The sequence below is a fragment of the Chiloscyllium punctatum genome, chromosome 29 (genome assembly GCF_047496795.1).
Source record: "Chiloscyllium punctatum isolate Juve2018m chromosome 29, sChiPun1.3, whole genome shotgun sequence".
NCBI lineage: Eukaryota > Metazoa > Chordata > Chondrichthyes > Orectolobiformes > Hemiscylliidae > Chiloscyllium > Chiloscyllium punctatum.
Genome location: NC_092767.1, coordinates 51937479 through 51961603, shown reverse-complemented (window position 1 = coordinate 51961603; position 24125 = coordinate 51937479).

Genomic DNA, 24125 nt, shown 5'->3' with positions numbered 1-24125 from the left:
CCTCATTATGCACCTTGCTTTAATGTTCTTGTGGTGTAATGCTATCAGGTATTCTCTATCTGAGACAGCAGCACAGGCTGGGTTTGATACATATTTGATTGGAAATGGTCAGCGGGAATGTGGGACAGGTTTGAAGTCCAGAATGCTTTATGTTTATTCCTAATTATTGTGTCCTTATGTCTGAAAAGAAGTGGTGATTTGATGTAAGGTTAACACGGTTTAAAATAAAGAGTCCCACAATGAAATAAGGACGTCCCTTTCACTTTAGTGTTGTGCTATCTGTGGTGTACTCATCCTCAGGGAGCAGTGAATACGCGGTTATGAAGATGTTCAACGCTGAGCTTGACTGATCTTTGCTGGACTGGAGACTCAATGATTATTGGGAACAAAACAGATACGGATAGTCAGACACAATCGGATTAGTTATGAGCATTCTGAATGGTGCAGCCAAAAGGACAACTGCTGCCCCACCCCATGCACTGTGCCCTCAATCCACACTTGAGTCTGTTACAGAGATGTACTGCTGCCCCTACCCCATGTGCTGTTCCCTCTATCCACCCTTAAAGGCTAGCACAAAGACATACTGCTGCTCCTTCCCCTTGTGTTGTTCCCTCAATCCAAACCTCGCAGCTGTTACAGAGATATACTGCTGCCCCTACCCTATGTGTGTTCGCTCAATCCACCCCTCGATGCTGTTACAAAGTAGGGGACCACCCCTTTCAGTCAGGCAGGATCATTACAATGAGACGGGAGGAGACCATTCTGCCCCTCGAAGAAGTTACACAGGAATAGAGAATGAAGTAATTCAGATCGTTGAGTACATTACACAGCCCAGGAGGAGACTATTCAACCCACCTTAGGTGCTACACAGGAACGGGGAAGCTGTCACTGACAGGAAATAGAGAGTAGAGGTAAATATTTATTTTCAGGTTGCAAAACTGTAACTAATGCAGTTCTCTAGAGATCACTGTGGGATCATCAATGACAAATAATCTGTATCAAAGATCTGGTGGAAGGGAACTGAATGGCGCAAAGCTCAATTAGCGCATCACCAAGATGATCACTCAAGATGTCGTCAAATGGAGGCACTGAGTCTGCAATGTGATACAGACAGGGAAGGTAAGTGAGCAAACCTTCAGCAGAAAGAACATAAGGTGAGTTGTCTACTGTGGCAGGAAGGATAAAACAATGGTGAACAATTTAAATGGGGAGAGATTGCAGAACACTGTGATACTGGCCGTTTTCATGTTCCTGGGACATGAATCATATGAAATCAGTCTGCAGATGCAGCAAGTGATTTGGAAGGTAAGTGGAATGATGCTGTTTCTGGCAAAGGTTATCACGTTTAATGAGGAATGTTTTACTACATCTGTACGGGGCATTGCTGAGACCACATCAGAGACACTGTGTGCAGTTTTGATCGCCTAAACTTAAGAAAAGCGATATAATCCTTTCAAAAGATTTTCATAGATGTTTCCCTTCACTCATTCCTGGGAGGAAGGTCTTTTGTTCTGTGCGATTATAATTTTGATCTGAGAAGAGAAATCTTCTTGAACCATCCATGACTATCTGAAATGTGTTTCAGCTGGATGCGTGTTTCCTCTTGTTATGGAATTTAAAGCTAGAGAATAAATTTAAGAATAAGATGTATTGATATCAACACACGTATTATATAGACATCGACCGATAGTTACAAATTACACAGACGCATATAAACATGTCATCAGCTGTTAAAGCAGGGACGTTTTTTTTCTAATGAAAGGCACTGTGTACAACAACAGCGATGATGCACCTTCATATCGACCATTATCATCCGTTCCAGAGAATGCTCCAAGAGACCACACATGGCCCAGATTGATGTTCAGTTGACATTATTGTATGGTTCAACACAGAGAGGGAGAAAAATGTTCCCTGCCTGAGAAGCAGAGCTGATTGATCCCTCTCTCTTACTTTGTTCACCCAATAGCAAAATGTGAGACCTGAAAAGCCCTGAGTTATCTTCACCACTTGTGAAGGATTCCTGGTGAGGACTCATTGGAATCTCTTCACTGCTGGAAGCAAAGGTAGTTCAGCCAAATCCAACTGTTCCTCAAATAAATCCCAATACCAGCAGCTTGTGTGAGCAGAATAATTTCAAAGGCAGAAGAACATTTTGGAAACTATGGTTTACTATTTGTGGTGAGTTCAACTTCCTGAATTTCACATTTTTCTCAAGAATGACCCAGTCTGAGTCCTATACAATTGGTCATAACACTAAACTGGCTACTTTTAAAAGTTTTTGTAACCAGTGGAGGAGTGGGACTGGAAAAGGACACAGTGACCCTCTAACATTTGTCGGAACACGAATTAGAAATTCTTATTGGACTGTTTATGTGGGAATTCCATTTATCAAACATTTGTGGTGCCTGGATGATTGCATTTGTTCAAAGTTGTGGTGTATTCAAACATTTGACAGACAAGTTCATGCAGGAAAATTGTTTACAGGCAGAAAAGTGCTGCTGAAACCACAATCAGAGCAGCTATGATCTTCGTGTCTTGTGGAACAGTGACAACGTGTCTAATGACCCACTGCTCTTCAGTCCTATGTTCCTATGTTCAATTCAGCCCCTCAAAACTCCTGAACTGGTACTGACGGGGGCATCTTGCTCCAAATACCAGGTCCACAGTAACACAGGATCTCATTCATTCCCTCTAAGCTGTCACACATTGTTTGGTGTGGACTGGAAAATGTTACTTCAAAATCCAGGCTGGGTTCGAAAGACAACTCTGGTCTCTTTACAGAGTGTCTCCTCTCTGCATCTTGTGCTTCATTTGTTGGTCATGGTATAGATCCAGATTCACTGTGAATTCAGCCCCAAGACCTCACTAAGAGATGACTCATAAAGTACATAGCTCTCTCTGATTGCAACGTTCAATAACAGAACGTGCAGGAAAATTACAACCATTAACTTTATAATTACAGAATATGGAACAGGATCAGGTCGTTCGGATAATCAAGCCATTGTATACGATCATGGCTGATCTACTGTTCGTATTAACTCATCTTTAATGTCCAATTCTTCACATCCTCTCAGCTCTCTTACAGGTCAAAAATTCATCCACCTCCTTTTTAAAATACTTTCAGTGATGTAGCTTCCCTAGCTCTCGAGAAAAGATAATTGCTGACATTCACTACCCTCTGTGAGAGGAAAACACTCCCCACACAGACATTGTCACCTGTTGATATGAACAAGAGGGGAACACAGGGGCTCAGCAAAGAGTGAAGAGCCTTGATATCAAGGCAGTATTTGATTGAGAATGTCATCGGAAGCGCCATCTTATTTGAGCTGAATGGGAATCAGGTGTCCCCTCCCCACTGGCTGGGGTCTTTCAGAGCACAAAGGAAGATGCCTGTTTGGGTGCCGAAAATCTCAGTCCCCGGACATCTCTTCAGGAGATCATCAGGGTAGCTTCCGCAGCATAAACATCTTCAGCTGCTTCATCAATGTCTTTCACCAACATAAGACCGGAGGTGGGGATGGTAATTGAGGGTTACACAATGTTCAGAACATTTTGACTCCCATCAGCTCCTGATGCAGCCTGTGTCCGTATTCAGTAAGACCCGGACAGCATTCAGGCTTGTGCTGTTAAAGTGTCGGTAACATTCATGTAACAGTGCTGTCAGACACAGTTAAAAGAGGAGCTCATTCAACATCTCAAGCTGGTTACATACAGAAATGTGGAAGCCATTCAGCCCATCGAAACTACTGAACAAGAAGAGGGGCAGCCCATTCAATACTCCTGCTTGTTCCACAGGAAGAGAAAGGGTCTGGTCAGTACATGGAGCTATTAAACAGGATCAGGTAGAGTCCAATCAGACCCTTGAACCTGTTTCATGGGACCTGGAGGAGGCCATTCAGCCCCACGAGATTGTTATACATGTACAGGAGGGTGTCACTGATGCTCCAATACAACAAACCAATGGAGCAGAGACTGCACTCATGAATGGCTGTACGAGGTTCCTCGTGGGTCCATCGCCAGTGGAACGTCTGCTACTTTAACGTGGTTTGCTAGCAGTGAGGAGGGAAGCCAGATATATTGTATCAAGTCTCAAAGAGGCATCTTCCATCTCTGGGTAGACAGATCTATATTCTCCATGGAGGTCAGAAGATGATGGGAATAGTTAACTGTTTTAGAGTGAAGGCATTGTGGCTGCTGTCAGGATTTTGGATAACGTGATGTTTAATGTAGGAGCACACACCAAATGCACTATATTCAAAGTCTGACTCTCTCTCTCTCTCGCTCTCTCTCTATCGATATAGGGAGTGGGAGTGGGGGTGGGGTGAGGGGAACATCCTCAGAGGCTCTTGTAACCCGAGTAAAAACAAGCCATTGATTTTATCACCGTATCAATATCTGTTTAGAACATCATGAGAGACTGTCCATTACCCTTTAGTTTCAATGCAATCATCTTTTATTCTCTCACAGCGCTAAAGATTAATCGTCATTCACCCCTCATTTTACCACCATCCCAGGGATAAGTCTGGTGAAAAACCTTTGCACTCTATCTGTGGCAGGACGATTATTTCTTATAAGGGAAAGAAAATCTGTCCACAATTTCCCAATACTGCCTCAACAACACTCACAGGTTTTATCACAATAATTCCTTTTCCTCACTGAGACATCTCCTTTACTTTCTTGTGGCGTAAGAAGCCTTTCCTTCTCGCTACACTGCCTCTGACCTGGAATTTAAAAGTTCCTTACATCTATACGTGAGCATCAATACACCCAACACCAGAGGTGCTACGGGAGATGAACATTACACTCAGGGAATAGGCTAAGAAAGAATACACTTGAAATAAGGAATGGTCACCCACCTGAATGGAAATGAGCTGTAGGAATATGGGAAACTATCCTTCCCTCATAGGTCAGGCCAACATGTTATGCCTATCTTGAAATGAGTGGCTGGTTCAGCTGTTCCACAGGACAGTAAAGAGTAAAACACATTGCTGTGGGCTTGCAGTCACACAGAGACCTGATCAGGGAAGGATGACCCATTGCCTTCACGAAAGGACATGAGGCAAGCAGATGGGCTTTTTATACTTAATGATGATGGTTTCACTTCAATGCCACCAATTCCATTCATATTAACAGATTATTATGGTGTGGCTCTAGATCATGATTCAATAACTCGAGCACCATGAATAATCTTCCCGTCAGACAGTTTCTATGAAGAGAACAAGTTAAACATTTCAAGTGTAATTATTTTGTGATTGATATGTGGTGAGAAGGGGCTTGAAACAGGTGATTCCGGATTTAGCAGAGGCTCAAATGATGGTCTACTCAGAAGGTGCCCTGTGGCTGAGGAGGAGACGGGGATATCACGAAGGTGATACTGGACAGAATAAGCGAATGGGGGGGATGTGGAGATATCGATCTGTGCAGGGCTAGGAGGATTATTGAGTTTTCGAGTTTCTCCTTGCATACTGGTGAGTCATTTGAAAGTAGTAATCTGCTCATTATAATTTCTAAGGAATGGGATTTTTTCATTGGAGCGGAAAACGATGACTTCCACGTTTCCCAATTTCAATAACGTGAACAACAGTTCAGTTTAAACTGCTTGAATAGACAGTTAGAATGACTTACCAGGAACACCAACTATAGCGAGGATGGGATAGTAACCACCTTGAATAACCATCAGTACATCATAGATCCTCCATACTAATGATATCCAAGGTTTGGAAAGCCAGTAAAGACTAGTTGAAAAACTCCTGTCCATTGTTGGATCATTCCAGTCTAATGTTCTCAGATTCTGATCTCTCCTCCCTGTCTCTCTGGCGCTGCTGATCCCTGTACGGTCGGCAATGTTCCCACTCATACTATGGGATAACACATTGAACTGAATCCTTAATTAATAAAAGAGGCAAGCCCTCCAGTGACACATTTAGGATCCACGGAGACTGACATTATTTCCAGTCACAGAACAAATAGCTGCAGCCAACACCTTTCAATTCAATATTGTTTAATTAAAAATCAAAATAATGATTAACATTTACACAGTCTGGATTGGATACGCGAGGGTGACTGAGGGAACGAATTTTGAGTCTGGTAGATTAATTGTGTGTAACCATTCAGTCTGCATTGGATATGAAAGTAATGCCAGAGGTTTATCGGAACACCAACATGTTTCTCTGCTTATAAATGGAAACATAGACCCTGTAACTACTGCTGAGGCATGACAATATCAGTAAGAGATTGAGAGAACTTTTATAGGCCATGATCTGGAGACAATATGTACCTAAGACAGTGTGGGGTTACAACAGACAGACAGCATAGATATGTTAACAGAGAATTGTACCTAAGTGACAATGGGGACTCCAGATGATGGAGAATTCAGTGTCGATAAAGTATGATAGTGGAGAAGGCACAGAAGGTCAGGCAGCAACCGAGGAGCAAGAGAGTAAACGTTTCAGGCAGGGCACTTCTTCAGAACTGCGAAGGAGTCAATGGGCTGAGAGATAAATGGGTGGTGGGGTGAGGCTGGGGGAAAGGTTGGTGATAGGTGGGCGAAGTTAGGAGGTGATAGTGAGATGTCGGTGGGGAGTTGGACCGGATAGGTGGAAGGAAGATGGACAGGTAGGTTCCCACGAGTGGGCGGATCTGAGTCAGAGGGTCGGATCTGGGATCTGGGTCGTCGAGGGGAGATTTGCACATTAGTCAGTTCAATGTTCATGCCGTGTGTTTGTCGGCTCCCGAGGCAGAAGATGAGGTGTTCCTGGCGACATCCTAGTATATCTCTTCTGAACCCGCTTCAGCTTAATAATCTCCTTCCAATAACAGAACTGAACACAGTACTGCAAAAGAGGCTTCATCAATGTCCTGCACTATCTCAGCATTACGTCTCAATTTCTAACCCCAAATGTCTGAGCAATGAAGTAGCCTGAAACAGCTTGTCTATAAGTGCCACAAACTTCTGTGAATTCGATCGGCACCTGTGGGTCCCTCTTTTCAACAACACTACCAACGCACTACTATTAATTGCATGAGCCCCCGCTTTTTATTTGACAAAAATGCAATACCTCACATTTATCAATATTAAAGTTGAACTGCCACACCTCAGCCCAGTGAGTGATATTACTGCCCCCTCACCCTCCTGCTTCAGATTTAAAAGACCCTCCCCTCTCCAGAAGGCCTATATCTCAGGCCTTGGGTTTTCCAAAGATCAAAGCTTGATTTGCTTTGTGCAAGCAGAGGGAGGAGTGGGTAAGGAGAGGCTGGGAAGTAAACCGATGCCTTGTATCACTTAATCATTTCAGGAAGAGGGAAGACACATGTCAGAGGTTGGAAACAGTGGCCAGTGTTTTTGGCCAGAAATTGTGCTCTTTCCTATTCTCTGGTGTTCAGTTTTGATATCTATTCGAGATCCCTCACATTGCAGAGTGTTTCTGCAAGATTTCTTGCCCTAATATTGCAGATTACAGATAATAGCCATTTAAGCTGGAAATCATAGCCAAGCAATTAAACAAGTTGCTTGGCAGAGCACGTACACTCATCATCTTATAGTTGAGGCTAATACCTTTTATTTATTTAACAATGAAAACTGTTGCCCGTCTTTTTCAGTAATGTTAATCAGAATGTAATAAATCCATATAAAGCTGAAAACTGACACTTAAACTTCTGGGCATGGTTTAAGTCTTGTGTGGTGGATAGCACCCCTGCACCGGGACAGAGCTCTGGATTCGATTCCCTTCCATGAACTGTGGTAGTGTCACTTTCTCTGGAACAGATGGTCTCGATTATGTTGTGGGGGTGTGTCACAGCATGTTCAAAGAAAGCTGATGAACAAACACACAGGAGAATCATGTTGCAGCTTTAGGGGCTATTGTTGAGTGGTGGTAGTGTCCTGACCTCTGACCTAAAGGTTCACATCCCACAGAGATTTTTCATTATATGTCTGAGCACGTGGATTAAAATGATTTTTGAAACGTGACTTGATGGAGTCCATGCAAGGACTGCACAAAACACTACATAGGACAAACAGGAAGACAGCTAACGATCCACATCCATGAACACCAACAAACCACGAAACGACACGATCAGCTATCCTTAGTAGCCACACACACAGATGACAAGCAACATGAGTTCGACTGGAACAACACTACTATTATAGGACAAGCCAAACAGAGAACAGCCAGGGAAATCCTAAATGCATGGCACTCATCCACAGATTCTATCAACAAACACATCAGCTTGGACCCAATATACCGGCCACTGCAGCGGACAGCTGGAACTGACAATCAGAAGCGGCAGAGATAAACCACGATAAATGCTGGAGGAAACATCACAGAAGCGCTTCACAGGAGGCACCCAAGCACTGAGGATGTCACCTAGACAGGGGACGAAACGTCTGCAACATAAATTCCCAGCTCGGTGAACAGAACCACAACAGATATACACAGAAGCACAGACAAACCAACCTGCACCACCACGTAGTCTTTTGTCAGTGAACCGGTGTACACAGAAACACACACACACAACCCTTCACCACCAAGTTGTTTCCTGCTATTAATCAGACATATACAGAAACACACACACACAATCCCCCTCTACAACTCTGTCTCCTGCCATTTAACAGAAATATACAGCAATGGACACACACAACCGTCGAACAACACGCTGTCTCCTGCAATTCAACTGATATATAAATAAAACACACATGTACACAACCGTCCATCGCCACCCTGTCTCAAATTATTAAACAGGGATACACAGAAACACATCCATACCAACCCGCAACAATATCTGTCTCTTATTATTAAACAGTTATTGACAGAAACACAAGCACACAACCTTCACCACTAGCCAGTCTCCTGCCATTAAACAGATATATGCAGAAAAACACACACAACCCTCCATCATCACGCTGTCTCCTTCAATTAAATAGATATATACAGAAACACACACGCACAACCCTCCACCAAAACTCTGTTTCCTGCCATTAATCAAAAATCCAATGAAACACACAACTCAACCCTCCACCACCACGTTGTCTCCCGCTATTAAGCAGTTTTTACAGAGAAGGACACACACGCATACACACACACATAACCCTCCACTAACACCCTAACTACAGTCAATAAACAGATACACACAGAAAAACACACAAAACTCTAAATCACCTTCCTGTCTCCTGCCAGGAAACAAATATAACAGAAACACACACACAAAACACTCCATGTCTGCTTTGTGTTCTGTGATTAAACAGAAATACACAGGAACACACACACACACAATCATCCACGACCACACTGTCTCCTGCCATTAAACAGATATAAACAGAAACACACACATACAACCCTCCACGACCATTCGTTCTCCTGCCATTACACAGAAACACACACACACACACACACACAATGGTCCACCATCACACACTCTCCGGCAATTAAACAGGAATAAACAGAAACATACACACATCTCGACACCATCCCCCTGTCTCCTGCCATTAACCTGACATACACAGAAACACACACACAACCCTTCACCACCACAGTGTTTTCTGCCATTAAACAGATATGCATGGAAACACACACACATGCACACACAACCCTCGTCACCCAATTTATTCCCTGCCATTAAACAGACATACACAGAAACACACACACACAAACCTTCACCAAAACATTGTTTTCTGCCAGTAAACAGATATACACATAAACATACACACACACACAACCCTCCATCGCTGCCCTGCCTCCCACCATTAAACAGAGATATGCAGAAATACATACACACCAACCTGCACCAATATCTGTCTCCTGTTATTAAACAGATATAGACAGAAACACAAGCACACAACCTCCCACTACCACCCTGTCTGCTGCCAAAAAACAAATATATACAGAAACACACACACAAAACCCTCCACCACACCCTGTTTCCTGCCATTAATCAGATATACACAGAAACACACAAACACAATCCTCCACTAACACCCTGTCTCCTGTCAATAACAGATAAACACAGAAACACACACAAAACAAAACCACCTCTGTCTCCTTCCATTGAACAGATATACGCAGGAACACGCACACACAAGCCTCCACGATCATCCTGTCTGCTGCCATTACACAGATATACACCGAACCAAACACACACACATACACGCACACTCTCTCTCCAGCGATTAAGCAGGTATAACTAGAAACGCACACACGTCTCGACACCATCACCCTGTCCCCTGCCATTAAACAGACATACGCAGGAACACACACACACACACGCACAACCCTTGACAACCAATTTCTTTCCCGTCATTAAGCAGATATACACAGAAACAAACACACAATCCTGCATGACCACACTGTCTCCTGCAATTAAACAGATACATACAGAAATCCACACACAAAACTCTAGCAACACCCTGTCTCTGGCAGAAACACTCACTCACCATCCTCCATCACCACACTGTCTCCTGCTATTAGGCAGAAATTTACAGAAACATGCAGACAACCCTTCACCACCACCCTGTCTCCTGTCATTAAACAGATATACACAGGAACATACACACATCACCCTGTCCCCGTCATTAAACAGATATGCACTGAAACACACACACATACCCAACCTTCCACCACCACTCTGTCTCCTGTCATTAAACTGATATACACAGAAACACAGACCCATAAATCGCTCTACCACCACCTTGTCTCCTGTAATTAACAGATATGCAATGAAACACACACATATCTCTCCACCACCACCCTGTCCCCAGCACTTAAATAGATATACACAGAAACACACACAGGCGCAACCCTTCCAAGACCACCCTGTCCCCAGCACGTAAACAGACATACACAGAAACACACACACAACCCTCCATCACCACCCTGTCTCCTGCCACTGAGCAGATATACACAGAAATGCACACACACATCCCTCGAGCACCACCCTGTCTCCTGGCATTAAACAGATATACACAGAAACACACAAACCTTCCAAGAACACCCTGTCTGCTGCCAGTAAGCACATAGACACAGAAACACAGACACACTACATTCCACCACCACACTGTCCCTTGCCATTAAATAGATTTACGCCGAAACACACACACATCAGCCTCCTCCACCACCGTGTGCTGCAATTAAACCGATATATACAGAAACATACACACAAATTTCAAGTACCACCCTGTCTCCTGTCATTAAACAGTTAAAGACAGAAACACACACACATCCCTCCTCCACCACACTATCTCCTGTCATTAAATAGTTATACACAGAAACACGCACACACACTGTCCTCCGCCACCAACCTGTCTCCATCCCTTAAATAGATGTATACAGAAACACACTTACACAACAATCCACGAGCACCCTGTCTCCTGCTATTAAACAGGTAAACACAGTTATACGCACACATCCCTCCCTCACCATTCTCTCCTGCCATTAAACAGATATACACAGAAACACGCACACATGCAGATCCCTACACCACCAGCCTGTTTGCTGCCATTAATCAGATAGACACATAAACACACACACACCTCCCCAATCACACACTCTCCGGTGATTAAACAGATCTAAACAGAACCCACACATCTCGACACCAACACCCTGACTCCTGCCATTAAACAGACATACACAGAAAAACACACACAACCCTCCACCACCAGATTGTTTTCTGCCATTAAACAGACATACACTGACACACACACACGTGCACACACACACACACACACACACACAGACACACACACACGACACACAACCCTTCAACAGCAATTTGTTTCCTGTCATTAAGCAATTAAACAGATATTTACAGAAACATATAGACAACCCTCCACCACCACCCAGTCTCTTGTCATTAAACAGATATACACAGAAACACGCACATCCATTCCTCCAACACCACCCTGTCTCCTGTCATTAAACAGAAATGCACTGAAACACACACATCCCTCCACCATCACCGTGTTTCCTGCCTTTAATAAGATATACACAGGAACACACACTCAAGACACTACACCACCACCAATCTGTCTCCAGCCCTTAAATAAATATTAACAGAAACACACACTCACACAACCCTCCAAGACCACCATGTCTCCTGCCATTGAGCAGATATACACAGAAATGTACACATGCATTACACTCGACCACCTCCCTGTCTCCTGCCATTAAACAGATATACACAGAAACACACGTACAACCTTCCACGAACATCCTACCTACGCACAAACCTCCAACACCACCTTGTTCTCTTGCCATTGAGCAGGTATATGCAGAAATACACACACACACAACCCTCGACCATCACCCTTTCTCCTGCCAATATCCAGATATACACAGAAACACATATACAATCCTCCAACACAACCTTGTTCTCCTGCCATTGAGCAGAGATATACAGAAATGCACACACATACACAACCCTCCACCACTACCCTGTCTCCAGCCCTTAAACAGATCTACCAGATACAAACACACACAAACCTCCACGACCACCCTGTCTCCTTCCCATAAACAGATACACACAACAACACATATACAAATCCCTCCACCACCACCCTGTCTCCTGCAATTAAACATATATACACAGAAACGCACACACCATCCTCCTCCACCACCCTGTCCCCTGCAAATAAACAGATATAGACAGAAACATGCACGCATATCTTCAGCACCACCCTGTCTCAAGTCATTAATCAGTTATATACAGAAACACACACACAACCCTCCAACACCACCCTGTTCTCCTGCCGTTCAGCATATATAAACAGAAATACATGCACACAAACCCTCGACCTCTACCCTGTCTACTGCCATTAAACGGATATATCCTGAAGCACAGACACATACAGAACTCTCCACCACCACTCTGTTTCCTGTGTTAATCAGCTATACACAGAAACACACACACAACCCTCCACGAACACCAGGCTGTCTCCTGTCATTAAGCAGACATAGACAGAAAAACGCACACAACCCTGCACCACAACCCTATCAACTACCATTAAACAGACATGTACAGAAAAAAGAAAACACACACAGACAACTCTCCACCAACACTCTGTCTCCTGGCATTAAACAGATATACACAGAAACACACACACCCAACCCTCCACCACCACCTGTTTTCGTGCCAATGAGCAGACATACATAGAAATGCCAACACAAAACCCTCGACCACCAGCCTGTCTCCTGCCATTAAACAGATATACACAGAAACACACAAACACAACCCTCCATCATCACGCTGTCTCCTTCAATTAAATAGATATACACAGAAACACACACACAACACTCCACCAAAACTCTGTTTTCTGCCATTAATCAGATATATATATATATACTGAAATACAGAACACAACCCTACACCACCACGTTGTCACCCGATATTAAGCAGATATACACAGAAACACACACACACATACACACACACATTCAACAGTAATTTGTTTCCTATCATTAAGCAATTAAACAGATATTTACAGAAACATATAGACAACCCTCCAGCACCCGGTTTCCTGTCATTAAACAGGTATACACCTAAACACGTGCACCTAATTCCTCCAACACCACCTTGTCTCCTGCATTTAAACATATATTCACACAAACACACAGACACACCACCCTCCTCCACCACCCTGTCTCCAGCAATTAAACAGATATATACAGAAACAAAAATGCATATCTTCAGCACCACCCTGTCTCCTGCCATGAAACATTCATACACAGAAACACACACGCACACACAACCATTGACCACCAATTTGTTTCCTGTCATTAAGCAGAAACACAACCTCCACAACCATCCTGTCTACATTCATTACACAGTTATATACAGAAACACATATTCACCAACCTCCAAAACCACCCTGTCTCCTGCAATTAAACAGATAATTACAGAAACATCCAAGCAATCCTCCACCACACTCTCTCCTGTCATTAAACAGATAGACGCAGAAACACACACACACACCACCTTCCACCACCACCCTGTCTCCTGCCATTAAACAGATATACATAGAAATACACACACAGCGGCACGAAGGCACATTTTTTTCTGCCATTAAGCAGATATGTGCAGGTAAACACGCACAACCATCAACCGCCATCATGTCTCCTGCCATGAAACAGATGTACTCAGAAACAAACACATACCAGCCTCAAAAAACCAGCCTGTCTCCTGCAATTAAACAGATAAAAACAGAAACACACACATAGAGAACCCTCCACCACCACCCTGTTTGCTTCCATAAATCAATTTTACACAGAAACACACACACAACCTTCCACTACCATCCTGTCTCCTGCAATTAAACAGATATACACAGAAACACACACACACGACATTACACCACCAAGTTGTTTTCTACCATCGATCAGATGTACACAGAAACACACACAACCCTCCACTACCACCCTGTCGCCTGCAATTCAATAGGTATATACAGAAATACGCACACACACAACCCTCCACTATCACCATGTCTCCTGCAATTCAACAGATATATACAGAAACACATTAACTCTACCCTCCACTACGACCCTGTCACCCGCTATTAAACCGATGTATGCAGAAACACACACACACAACCCTCCACCACCACCTTATTTCCTGCCATTAAGCATATTTTCACACAAACATGCATACTATACTCCACCACCACCCTGTATCCTGCAATTAAACAGATATACACAGAAACACACACATAAAACTCCACCACCAGCCTGTCTCCAGCCAGTAAACAGATATACACAGAAACACATATACAACCTTCCACGAACACCCTGCCTCCTGACCTTAAACAGATATACACAGAAACACACATACATACACAACCCTCCACCACCACCCTGTCTCCTACAAGTAAGCACATAGACACAGAAACTCAGAAGATATACTCTCCACGACCACCCTGCCCCCTGCCATGAAACAGATATACACAGAAACTGACAAACGCACACAAGCACACGCAACACTCCATGAACACCCTGCCTCCTGCCATTGGTCAATTGGTCAGATATACACAAACACACACACACACACCAAAATGTCTCGTGTCATTAACCACATATACACAGAAACACACACACACACACACACACACTCACTCAAACCTTCTTGGCCACCTTGTCTCCTGTCATCAAACAGTTATACACTTCCACGAAATTTACAGCTGGGGAAACGGCAGTTACGATGCGATTCGGCAAGATTTAGGAAGCGTAGGATGGGGAAGGAACCTGCAAGGGATGGGCATATCAGGAATGTGGAGCTTATTCAAGGGAAACATCCTGAGTATCCTAGATAAGTATGTACCTGTCAACAGGCTCTCCCTGTTGAGCGCGAGAACCGTGGTTTGCGAAGGACGTGGAATCTCTGGTCAAGAGGAAGAGGGAGGCTTATTTTAGGCTGAGATGTAACAACTCAGGGCGCGTGAGCATTATAAGGTCGCCAGAAAAGACCGAAAGAGAGAGCTCAGAAGAGCCAGGAGGAGACATGAGAAGCTGTTGGCGGATAGGATCAGGGTAAACCCTCAGGCTTTCTATAGGTATTTAAGGAATAAAAGAATGACAAGAGTAAGATAAGGTCCAATCAAGGAAAGTTGTGTGTGGAGTCAGAGGAGATAGGGGAAGTACTAAATTAATATTTTTCGACGGTATTCACTCTAGAAAACGATAATTTTGCCGAGGAGAATACTGAGATCCAGGGAACTAGACGAGGTGGGATTATACTCGATACTCTGACCAATAAAGGAAAGCATTACCAAACGCCTTCTTCACTATCTTATCTACCTGCGACTCCACTATCAAGGAACTATGAACCTGCACTCCAAGGTCTCTTTGTTCAGCAACACTCCCTAGGACCTTACCATTAAGTGTATCAGTCCTGTGAGGATTTGCTTTTCCAAAATGAAGCACCTCACATTTATCTAAATTAATCTCCATCTGCCATTCCTCACTGCATTGACCCATCTGATAAACAGGAGACATTGAGGTCTGCAGCTTCTGGCGATTAGAGTTGAGAGTGTAAGTGCTGGAAAAGCACAGCAGGTAAGGCAGCATTCGAGAAGCAGGAAAGTGACGTTTCAGGCAGGAGCCCTGCATCAGGAATGAGGCTAGGAGACATGGGGGTGGAGAGATAAATGGGAAGGGGGTGAGATTTGTGAGAAGGTAGCTGAGAGTGCAATAGGTGTTTGGAGATGGGGTAAGAGTTCTAGGTCAAAGAGGAGGGTGGAGCAGATTGGTGGGAAGGAAGATTGACAGGTGGGACAGGTCATGAGCGTTGTGCTGAGCTGGAAGGTTGGAACTGCGGTAAGTGGGGAAGGGGAAATGAGGAAACTGGTGAAGTCCACATTAATGCCATGGGGTTGAAGGGTCCCAAGGCAAAAGAAAAGGCGTTCTTCCTCCAGGCGTCGGGTGGTGAGGGAATGGCGGTTGGAGGAGGCCCAGGACCTGCATGTTTTCGGCAGAGTGGGTGGGGGAGTTGAAATGTTTGGCAACAAGTCGTTGGGTTGATTTTCAGGTATCCTGGAGACTTTTTGTGAAGTGCGCTGTGAGAAGGCGCCCAGTCTCCTCATCTCCTGTACATTGAGGACATGGGACAACTTCTCACAGAGCAGGTTAGAGAACACCTCCAGACACTGGCACCACTCAACCCCACCGCCCTGTTGGGCAGGGTTCGAACGTGTGTAGACAAGCCCCAATGGATTTCTAACCCACCGCCTAAACCACACGACTACAACTACATGCTGACAGAGGTTACAGAGCTAAGGAGGATTGTAGGGACTGGAAGAGTTTTCACAGTTTATGAGTGCAGTGGGGACTGGAGGAAAATACCAAAATAGGGAGGGTTTATGTTTGAAGTATTCTGCAGAAAGATTTTACAGGGTTACTGCAGGATTCTTGACAGTGAGGAGTAGCAGAAAAATCTTGGATCAATATCCAGGGATCCTTCACAGTTGCGAACCAAGTTGTTCGGGTTGTTAAGAAAGCCAATGATGTGTCGGCTTTCGTTTGCTGGGGCCTTGAGTTTAAGAGCTGTGAGGTTATGTTGCAGCTCGATACATCCTGTGGTTAGACCACAATTAGAATATTGTGTTCAGTTCTGTTTGCCTCATTACAGGAAATATGTGGAAGTTTTGGAGAGGGTGCAGAGGAGATTTATCAGGATGTTGCCTGATCTGGAGGGGAGGTCTAACGAAGAAAGGTTGAGGAATCCTGGGCTTTTAATTTTGGAATGAAAAAGGATGAGAAGTGACTTGATAGAGGTACGAGATTATGAGAGGCAGACATAAGGTGGGTGGCCTGAGATTTTTCCCAGTGCGAAAATGGCTATAACTAGGAGGTACAATTGTAAGGTAATTGGAGGAAGGTTGAGGGGAGATGTCAGAGGTAGCTTCTTTACACAGAGTGTGGTGGGTGAGTGGAATGTTTTGCCAGTGTGGGTGGTAGAGTCAGATACATTAGGGACATTTAAGTAATATTTAGATAGACACATGAATGATAGCAAAATGAATTTCTCAAAATGGAGACCTGTGACCAATGGTGTTCCACGGGGATCCGTGCTGGGACCACTGTTACTTGAGATACAAATGAATGATTTGGTGGAAGGTATTGGTTCCTTGATTAGCAGGTTGCAGATGACACTAAGATTGGTGGAGTAGCAGATAGAGAAGGGGACTGTCAGAGAATACAGCAGAATATAGATAGATTGGAGAGGCGGGCTGGGAAATGGCAGATGGAGTTCAATCTGGACAAATGCGAGGTGATGCATTTCGGATGATCTAATTGGAAAGTGAACTATACAGTAAATGTAAAAGTCCTGGGGAAATTGATGTACAGAGAGATCTGGGTATTCAGGCCCATTGTTCCTTAAATGTGGCAACGCAGGACAGTAAATTGGTCACGGCGGCATATGGCATGCTTTCCTTTATTCGAAAGGGTATCGTGTACAAAAGTTGGCCGGATACGTTACAGTTGTATATGACTTTGATTCGGTCACATTTAGAATATTACATACAGTTCTGGTCGCCACATTACCAAAAGGAGGTGCATGCTTTGGAGAGGGTGCAGAGGATGTTCACCAGGAAGTTGCCTGGTATAGAGGGCGTTAACAATAAGGAGAGATTGAATAGTTTTGGATTATTTTCATTAGAAAGATGAAGGTTGACTGGGGACCTGATTGAGGTCTGCAACATCATGGGATGTATAGACAAGGTGGATAACAAGAAGCTTTTTTCCCCCAAAGTGCGGAACTCAATTACTAGCGGTCACGAGTTCACAGTGAGAGGGGGAAGGTTTAGGGCAGATAGGCTGGAAAGATCTTTATGCACAGGGTGATGGGGACCTGGGACGTGTGGCCAGCAGAGGTGGTACAGGCGGGAACGATAATGTCACTTAAGATTTATCCAGACAGATGCATGAATGGGCAGGGAGCAATGGGGTACAGATCCTCACAAAATAGGGGACAGGTTTCGACAGAGGATCTGGATTGGTGGAGGCTTAGAGGACTGAAGAGCCTGTTCCTGTGCTGTGATTTTCTTTGTTCCTTGAATGGTTTGCAGGTATGATTGATCTAAGTGACGGGTAAAAGATGAACACAATATTGAGGGCTGAAGGGCCTGTACTATGCTGTACTATACTGTACTGTTCTTTGTTCTAAATAGGGAGGGTTACAATGACAGGAAGAGGTTTTGTGAGGCTAGAAAGGATGGTATCTGAATGAATAGACACATTAGGGAGGTTTACTAGTATTGTCCGCGGTAACAGAGACAGCAATGGTCTGATCTGGTGCAGACAACCCAGACTGGGAGGGTCGTGGGGACTGAATTTGCTTTCACAGGGAGGGAAGACCATAGAGCCACAGGGTGTTACAGAAATGTGGAGAGCTGTAGGGCCTGCAGGAGATCGTGGAGATGTGGATGTTGGGAGGGATGGACAGTTTTCAGGGAGAAGGAAGTTGGTAGGATGGAGCGGTTTACACAGACAGGGAGAGTTTTCGGTGAATGGAGCAGATGACAGAGATAAAGTGGGTTGTACAGACTGGAGGACCAAACAGAGATATGGAGGGTAGTCGTGACTGAAGATGTATATTCCTTCTGCAGATTATTTAGATATGAAGTGTGTGGACACTGACAGATATTCCAGAAGGGCAGTAACGTTGGTTGGAGACAGTTTCACAGATAAGGGAGCATTAGTAACCTCCTCCAGTTTGGTCAAAGTGGGAAGGGGTGTATGGGTGACATTTACACAGATAGGGGTGTAAGAGCTGGAGATGAGTAACTGGATGGAGATACAGGAGGAGCTCATATTGATAGGTTGTGTGTTAGCGATGGGATGACGTTACACAGATAGTGAGTCTTGTCAGAACTGTATCGAGAGAATCATAGGCTTTCAGTGGATTCTCCAGATGGGGAGTGCTGAAGGGACCTGTGAGGATTGTAAAGTCTCCACTGAGTAATCGTGCCTTTAGGACTGGAAGAGATTACGTAGATACAGACACATTGAAGACAATATGTGCCTTCTTCTTTTTATTGAACAGAGCTTCAATATCCCCCATCAGACAGGGATCCCTAAACCTGTCAGCTTTTCCCTTCACTCAATCAGAGACATATTGGATTCTTGAGATCACACTTTTCAAAGCCTCCCATTTGCCAGTCATTCCTTTTCCTTCACACCGACTCACCCAGTTGATGGGAGCATGATGTGGTGGAGCCGGTGTTGGACTGGGATGAACAACCTTAAAAATCTCACAAAACCAGCTTACAGTCCAAAAAGTTTATTTGGAAGCTCTAGATGCCAGAGCACTGCTTCATCAGGTGGAGCACAATCGTAAGGCACAGAATCTATACCAACAGGATAGCAGGGTCATGGAATGTAATACCAAACACATTTAGTTTCAGTTTTCATCTTTAAGAATGATCACCTGCACTTCAAAATCTGGTGCTTCGAAATAAACCTGTTGGACTATAACTGGTGTTGTGTGATTTTTAATTCACCCAATCAACCTCTGCTCGATCCTGCCAAATGACCACCAAAGTGGCCCTACTCCAGTTTAAGACCTTAATATATGGACCTGCCTGATTTTTGTCAATAGCTATGTTAAACTAAGACAGCTGTGGTCACTGGACATAAAGTACTCTCCGACTGCCACTTCAGTCACTTGCCCGACCCCGTTTTCTGAGGGGAGATCTCGTTTGAAGCCGCCTGAGTAGAGTGCAGCCATCTCCATATTGATCTTGGAATCTTTCTTGGACACATTTGACAAATTACACCCCATACGGGCCTTTTACACTCTGGGTAGTCTAGTCAATACAGGGGAAGTTAAAATCTCCAACCAATACTGCCCTATTATTTCTTTCGGTACCTGCAGTCTCTCTTCACATCTGCTCCTCTAGTACCCGATGGCTATTTGGGGGTCCAGAACAATATCCCAGCAGACTGACCATCCTTTTTTTGTTTGTAATTTCTTAACATATGGCCTAATTTGATCACCCCGAAAGAGTATCCTCTCTAAGCACTGTTGTTATGTCCTCCCTTATCAAAAGGACAAGTCCGCTCCTCACGTACTTGTCCTTCTGTCCCGCCTGTAGCTTCTGTATCCTGGAACACTGAGCGGCCAGTCCTGCCCTTCTCTCAGCCATGTTTCTTTTACGTCTATAATATCCCAGTCCCCAGAGCCAATCCATGCTCTGAGCGCATCTGCCTTCCCAGTCAGGCCTTGTGCATTGAAATAAATGCACGTTAAATCAAAAGTCTTTTCCCTCCCTTGACTGTGCCCCTCGATATCCTGGATAGAAAACTTGCTCTCGAAGGTTGATGCATTTTTCACTTGACTGGTCAATGGGCCTTCTCTTACTCAGAGTCCAAAACCCTGCCAAACTAGTTTAAACCCTCCGGGATAAGACAATTAAATCTCCCCCAGGGATACTGATGTCCCTCTGGTTCAAGTCAAACCCGCCCCCCTTGTTATGGTAAAGGAGGAGATTGCTGGAACCCTCGTGGATATATTTAATAATTTGCTGGCTACGGGTGAAGTGCAGAATGACTGGAGGATAACTAACGTGGTTCCTTTATTCAGAAAGGGAAGCAGGGATAGGCCAGGTAATTACAGAGCAGATAATCTGACAGCAGGGAGAGGGAAATTATTGGACACAATTCTGAGGGACAGAATGAATCAACATTTGGAAAGGTAGAGATCGATTATGGATACTCATCACGGATTTGGTAGAGTAAGATCCTCTCCCAAATTCAGCTGAGATTTTTGCCTGAAATTATGATTAAGGATTTTGATGAGGGCAGTGCAGAAGATGGGGGTTACATGGACTTCATTAAGGCATTTGACAAGGTCCTTCATGGAATGCTGGTCCAACAGACCAATGGGATCCAAGGCAATTTGGCAACCTGGATGCACAACAGTGGAGGGTAAGTTTTGTGTTTGAAATTCTTTCACCAGCGGGTGTACCACAGGGATCTGGGCAGCAACCATTGCTGGTTATTATAGAACATAGAATATAGAAAAGTACAGCACAGAACAGGCCCTTAGGCCCACGAAGTTGTGCCGAGACTTAATCCTAACTTAACCTATGCACCCCCAACTCTTTCCTATCCATGTGCTTGTCCAGCAGTCGCGAAAGTGTCCCCAATGACTCTCCTTCCACCACCTCAGCTGGCAACACATTCCATGCATTCACAACTCTCTGCGTAAAGAACCTACCTCTGATGTCTCCATTATACCTTCCTCCTAATATCTACAAACTATGACTTCTCGTACCAGTCAATCCTGCCCTGGGGAGAAGTCTCTGGCTATTGACTCTATCTATTCCTCTAATTATTTTGAACACTATTATGTACATTAATAACTCGATGTGAAAGCACAAGGTATCATTTGTAAGTTTGCAGATGACATGAAAGGTGAGGCTGTTGTCCACCGTGAGGGGGATGGTCTCAGGCTACAATCTGAAGGTTGAGGACAGAACAGGTGGTGAGAGAGGAGGGGTATTGGAGTTTCTGATCAGTGAAAACATGACAGCATTAATTAGACAGGATATTCCTGGGGATCGCTCAGTGACGATATAATGGTGCAACGGAGAAATGAGAATGGGTTATCAGTTTGATATGACTGTGCTACAGGCCCCCAACAGTCAGCGAGAATTTGAGCAGCAAATATGACGGGAAAACTCAGATATCTGTAAGAATGATCGGTCTGTAATGGTCAGGGATTTTAACTTTCCAAACCTAGACTCGGACTGCGAGAGTGTTCAGAGCTTGGATGTGAGGAATTTGTTCGGTATGTACAAGAAAGCTGTCCAAGTCAAAATGTAAATGGTCGGACTACAGGAAGAGGTAAAACCTGACCTAGCCTTGGGAAACAAAGTAGTGAAAGGGACTGAGTGGTTAGTGGGGCAACAAATTAACAAAATGATCACAATCGTATTAGTTGGAAAATAGCGATGGAAAAGGACAAACCTGGTCCACAAGTTAAAGATCAAAAGTGGCCTTTCCTCAATCCAGATGTTATTACACAAGAGCTTTTAACAATTGATTGTGGAAGCTATGTGCAGGTAAAGGTACGTCAGAAAGGTGGGAAGCTTTTAAAAGGGAGTTAAAATGATTGTTCAGAGCCATCATATTCCTGTTGGTGTGAATGACAATGCTGACACAAGTAGGAAACTCTGGATAACTGAGGGTATTGAGGTTCTGGTCAACAAAAAGGGGACACATGTCACATGTAGCCAGCTGGATTAAGTGGAATCCATCGAAGAACATTGTGGGTGGAGTAACTCACTTAAGAGCGAAATCAGGAGGGCACAAAGGGGACCACAAAAAGCGTTGGCAGATCAGGCTGAGGAAAGTCCAAAGAGATTCTACAAGTATATTAACAATAGAAGATTAACTAGGGGCAGAGTATGGCTCCTTGAAGATGAATGGAGCCATCCAAGTGTGGAACCACAGGAGATGGGTGAGATCCTAACCAAAAATATCATGTTTGAACTTACTGTGGAGAAGGACAGGGGATGTCAGGGAAATAAATAGTGAGGTCTTCACAAGACCCCACACAACAGGAGGTACTGGAGGTTTTTAAATGCACATAAGGGAGACAATTCCATGGGAACTAATCAAGCACATCCCAGGATATTGTGCGAAGCTCAGGAAGAAATTGTGTGTCCCATAAAGAGATTTTTCTATCACTGACAGCCACGGGTGATGACCAGGGAGCCTGGAGGGCCTAATGTTGTGCCAGTGTTTAGGAAAGGCTGCGAGGGAAAGCCAGGGAGATCAACACCAATTAGCTTGATGTCAGTGGCGCGTACATTGTTGGATACGATTCTGCAGGACAGGAGTTACATGCATTTGCAACGGCAAGGATTGATTACGGATAGTCAGCACAGCTTTGGAATACTGCATAGAATTCTGATCATCCGGATTGAAGAAGCATTTCCTGAAACTGTAAATGGAGCAAATATTGAAGAAGATGTTACTGATACTGGAGCGTTTGACAGAATCGGAGAGGCTGGATATGCTGGAAAGCAACATAGGGGGATGAGATAGATTTGGCAGACAAGGCTAAGGAGAATGCAAATAATTTTCTACAGCATACAACTAAACAAAAACAACTGTACAGACACTAGGGCTCCTCAAAGATCAGTGAGGCCATCCAAGTGTAGACACACAGGAAATGGGCGAGGGCCTAAATGAGCATTTCATGTCAGAACGTACTGTGGACAAAGACTGGGAAACAAAGGGAAGAAACAGTGTTGGCTTGTAAAGAGTCCCCATTACAGAAGAGGTGGCGCTGGAGGTCTTAGAACACAAAGGGAGAGAAATCCCTAAATCCTGAACAAATGTATCCCAGAAAATTGTGACAAAGTAGTGGCAGGGACACGAGCAGAAATATTTATATCATTGTCTTTCGCATTTCCATTGGGTGTAGGTGGCTGAGGGGTGACCTTATCAAGGTTTAGAAAACCATGAAGGGCACAGGTAAGTTGATTAGACAAGGTCGTTACCCCAGGGTAGTGGGGTCCATAACTAGGTGGGATTGAACTGCAGAAAGAGATTGAGTTAGCAATTCTGGAAAGTGTAACAATCGGTAAGTCCACTGGGCCAGATGGGATTTATCCTTGGATTCTCCGGGAA